This window comes from Anneissia japonica, unplaced genomic scaffold, assembly GCF_011630105.1.
Source record: "Anneissia japonica isolate Jap-2015-1 unplaced genomic scaffold, ASM1163010v1 scaffold1231_len1163931_cov198, whole genome shotgun sequence".
NCBI classification, from domain to species: domain Eukaryota; kingdom Metazoa; phylum Echinodermata; class Crinoidea; order Comatulida; family Comatulidae; genus Anneissia; species Anneissia japonica.
The window spans coordinates 595,126-600,051 of NW_022728604.1; the positions used below are offsets into that span (position 1 = coordinate 595,126).

At 31.0% G+C, this 4,926-nt stretch overlaps 1 protein-coding gene and 4 non-coding genes across 6 annotated transcripts in view; all 5 read right to left on the reverse strand.

Annotated features, from left to right (window-relative positions):
* The window catches only part of LOC117114378, a 16,875-nt gene that overhangs the window by 6,512 nt on the left and 5,437 nt on the right, over nucleotides 1-4,926 (reverse strand). The gene's annotated exons all lie outside the window — the stretch shown is intronic.
* Nucleotides 1,077-1,150, reverse strand: Trnan-guu. Its single transcript has one exon. It is a non-coding gene; the product is annotated as a tRNA-Asn (tRNA).
* On the reverse strand, nucleotides 1,735-1,808 carry Trnan-guu. The gene has a single exon. It is a non-coding gene; the product is annotated as a tRNA-Asn (tRNA).
* Trnan-guu lies at nucleotides 2,822-2,894 on the reverse strand. The gene has a single exon. It is a non-coding gene; the product is annotated as a tRNA-Asn (tRNA).
* Nucleotides 4,633-4,706, reverse strand: Trnan-guu. Its single transcript has one exon. It is a non-coding gene; the product is annotated as a tRNA-Asn (tRNA).

Genomic DNA, 4,926 nt, shown 5'->3' on the forward strand with positions numbered 1-4,926 from the left:
GGTATACATAAAAGCGAGAGTATTCCAGTGGATGCGATCTACAACCTCTGAATTTGCCTAGTAACGATGAATTCGTCCAGAAAATGGTAATATTTTATGAGAAATAGTCTGTATTTCTCATTTTTTTTATNNTTCTTTTGCGTAAAACTAAAATTCATGCCAATATTTTTCCATGATTTATAATAATTGGAGTAATGCAAATAAATATTTTCTAAAAAAAGTCAGTTTTTAGTGAAATCTTGCCGGGAATGGGGCTTTAAGTGTCAAAATCTCAGTCAGAATCAGTTTTTTAACAAATTTGAAATAATTGTTATGAAATATTATATTTCACTAGTGTCAATACTAGCAACGGAAAATATCATGTCGGCCGTTTTTATGTGTGATAACAGAACCTAAATCGAGGTAAGGCTAGGCCTAGCATAGCAGCGCTGGATAGGCTAATGTTTCGGGCGCCTACGATATTTCTTCTCACGACCTATCGCAAAATCAAAATGAAAAATTCATCCGCATTTATTTTTTGTGTGGAACACAAAAAAATCAAATTTCAGTCTTATTTCACATTTTTTTTCATTCTTAGGAATGTCTAAATTCAGTTAAACTAGCCATTCCGTATTATATTTGTAAATCTTTATAACATTATACAAAAATTAGATTTTTCTTAAAAACTGAAATTTTGCCGGGAATGGGGCTTTAACTGTTACTTAAGACTGAAATTTAATAGAAAAAAAATGCTCAGTCCTAGTAAAAATATAATCAACAATATGACAATGAAATTAGATTAACTTCATACAGTACCGTACCATTTCCATATGTTCAATTCAGAATATTGAATGGGGTTAAATTCATGCAATTCAATAATGTAATATGTGTAGGCTATATTAATAGTATTAATGTTTTTTGTTGTATAGGGTATTATTCCCTGGATTTTAATTATAATTATATTAATCATCTAACATGTTTTTATTATATATGTTTGATTTTTTACTATTTTCATGCGATGTAAAGTTTCAAATGTAATTTTCTTCCGGACAGTAAATTTATCTTAATTGTAAAAAAGAAAAAAGAAAAAAAGACCGCGTCCCTGGGTGGGCTTGAACCACCAACCTTTCGGTTAACAGCCGAACGCGCTAACCGATTGCGCCACAGAGACTCTGACAGGTACCTGCTTTCACCAGCGTTTCCTTATCAATAATGGAAATAAGTAAACTCTATACATTATGAATAAAAGAACTTATATAGGCCTGTGTTATGCATATATGTCATAAATGTATAATTCTGTTTTTGGCCATATTACATTAATATAGGCCTATTAATGCTTGTGGTACACCACATAATTAATGTTCTTCTTGTATTATATACTGTAGCCTAGTTTACAATATAAAATCTATGATAGGCCTATATATACAATTTAAAATTTTTTTTAACTTTAATGGGGTTAAATTTATACAACTCAATGATGTAACCAATAATATTAATGTTTTAATATATATTAATGCTTGTGGTACAACACATAGGCCTAATTAATGTTTTTGTTGTATTTATATAGCCTAGTTTACAATATAAAATCTATGATAGGCCTGTTATACTTTAAGTACGGTAACTTAGTCTATAGATTACTAAACACCTTTTAAAAAAAATATATATGACATTTTAATATATTTTTCATGCGATGTAAAGTTGAAATATAATTTCTTTTCCGACAGTTAAATTATCTCAATTAAGAAATAAAAAAAGCGTCCCTGGGTGGGCTTGAACCACCAACCTTTCGGTTAACAGCCGAACGCGCTAACCGATTGCGCCACAGAGACTCAGGGCTATTAAAATACAATGTACAGTATGAGAATGAACTGTAGATCAATTTTATTGATAAAATTATGAATGAAAGTGTTTATAAATTCAATAGAACAAACTATATATAAATAGGTTTATATATGTATATTAACCCCGATAAGATAGTATAATATATACTCCAAGTATCGAAATGCATGCCATCGTGTCGGGATTCAATATTTCGACATTAATTAGTCATCATCAGGAATGATGATATATTAACCCTTTCTTTAGGTGGCGTTCGGGTCTTGTCTTTGGAGTGAATTCAATAAAAACAACAAAACACCGTACACTTTTAACAGGACTAGTAAAATATAATGTACAGTATGACAATGAACTCCAGATCAAGTTTATATATTGATAAATTAAATAGAACAAACTTATATATAATATAAAAATAGGCCTGTATACATATATGTATATTAACCCCTTTAGAAGTGGCGTTCGCGCTTTGTGTTTGGGGTGAATTCAATAAAAAATAAAGTACTGTTATATGTTTTTTTCTTGCTGTTCTCAACTCCTCTGTACTATGTTTACAGAATCTTTAATGAGTTAAATTCATGCAACTCAATAATTTAATAATCGTTATAATATTTATGTTTTTGTTGTATTTATATACTGCAGCCTAAGTTACAACATAAATTCTATATCATTAGGCCCTATATGATATTTGTGACTTTATGTTTTAACTAAGGCTGGATACATATTTAACATTTTTTTTTTGTTCTGTATGTATTTGACTTTTTACTATTTTTGATAATATGTAAAGTTCAAATAATGAGATTAATCAGTGGACCTTTCGGTAAAGTTAAAATGTAATTTATTCCGGAAAATTATCTTGAATATTAATAACACGTTTTTTTTTTTTTTGTTTTTTTTTTTTTTGTTACTCTATGAGCCATATTTGACTTTTATAGTATTTTCATGCGATGTAAATTTCAAATGCAACTTTTTGCCGGACAGTGAAATTATCGTGTAAAAAAAGTGTTAGCGTCCCTGGTGGGCTTGAACCACCAACCTTTCGGTTAACAGCCGAACGCGCTAACCGATTGCGCCACAGAGACTTTGACAATTATCCGTTTTCACCAGCGATTCCAAAACAATAATAAAATTAAGTCAAATTTATACATTATGAATAAAAGTTTTCATAACTAGAATCTATATAGGCCTATATGCATATATATATATATAATTCCGTTTTAGTCCTTAACTCCTCTGTGTTACGGGCCTATACAATTTAAAATAGGCCAATGTTATGGGATTAAAATTCATACAACTCAATATATGGAATATTTGTGTAATATTATTAATGATTTTGTTGTACTTATAGGCCTATATCATAGTTTACAAACTACGGTAATTTAGTCTATATGAATTACCTGACACCCTTTTTTAAATATATAATTGACTTTTTAATATATTTTTCATGCGATGTAAAGTTCAAATATAATTTCCTTTTCGACAAAATTTACATAAGGAATAAAAAAGCGTCCTGGGTGGCAGTGGCGTATCTAGCAGTATAAAATGGCGGGTAGGGGGGCTGGTGAGGGGTGGGGCGACCAAAATATGAGGGGGCGTGGAATTTATTTTCGGTGGCCACGCCCACTGAAAAATATTGCTTCTTAGATTCTCGAATACACGTTAACCGAGACAGATATGTTAAAGTATATCTCTCGAACGCAGTATTTAAGAAGTGAATTTAATAAACAAAACGAAACTTTTATTGTCGATTACGATTTCTTGCCTTAATTAAAATTACCGGATTGTTTTAACAATAGATAGTTTTATTTTAAATAGGCTTACATCAACAATTCTGCATGCACCAGGAAAATTACTATGCTAGATGTCAAGTCGGCCTCCTTGTTTCCTTTCGTACGTGTGTTTTAATATTTATTTTATTACACTTTTCATGTCTTGTTTAATTTCTTTTTGTACAATTTGACCATGATATCACTGTGTTTTGATGAACGTCAATAAAGGGAAGTTGAGAAAGCATGGAGCATAAGCCTAGCCTAAATTTTTTTGCTTGAAAGTTTTCGAATGGGGGAGCGACTGGGGGGCGACTTGTTTGGGGGGTGGGGCAAGCTTTTCGTGGGGGGTCCCCCCCCCCCGTTGGATACGCCACTGCTGGGTGAGAACCACAAATCTTTCAGTTAATAGCCGAACGCGCTAACCGATTGCACCACAGTAATGTTGTTTGAATTAAGTTAAGTTGAAAAAAATAAGTTAACAAGGCTTAAAGTACTAAATTTACAGTCTGACAATGAACTGTATAACTATAATTTTATAGATTGATAAAATTATGAATAAAATTTTTTATAACTTAAATAAAACAAACTTATATATAATCATAATTAGGCTTATATAAATATATGATATTAACCCCTTACCTTAAAAGTGGCGTTTGGGCCTTGTGTTTGGGGTGAATTCAATAAAAAAAATTGTGCTTTTTTTTGGTTGTCATCTCCTCTACACTATATTCACAGAATGTTTGATTGGTTAAATTCATGCAACTCAATAATGTAATATCGTTATTTATGTTTTTGTTGTATTTATATATTGCAGCCTAAGTTACAACATAAATCCTATAATAACATTATTATATTTGTGACTTTATATTTTAACTGAGGCTATATAAATTATCTAACACTTCCTTTGCTTTTATATGTATTTAACTTTTTACTATTTTTTATGCCATGTTAAAGTTCGAATAATGAGATTATTCAATGGAGCTTTTGGTAAAGTTAAAATGTAATTTCCTTCCGAAAAAATTATCCTAAATGTAAAAATTAAAAAAAAGGACGTCCCTGGGTGGGCTTGAACCACCAACCTTTCGGTTAACAGCCGAACGCGCTAACCGATTGCGCCACAGAGACCCGGATAGTAAGTAAGTGTCACCAGTGATTCCTTATACAGTACGGTATAATCACCTAATTGTTGTTTGAATAATGATAAGTCTACTGGTGGCTGTTTGAACTATAATATGTATTAGTTGTCAAGTTTAAAATCTGTTTACTTACATTCGCTTATCAAATTTGTATCTCTACCGAGATCTAGCCATTGGTTCCCACAACATTGTTTTGTTGTATATATATA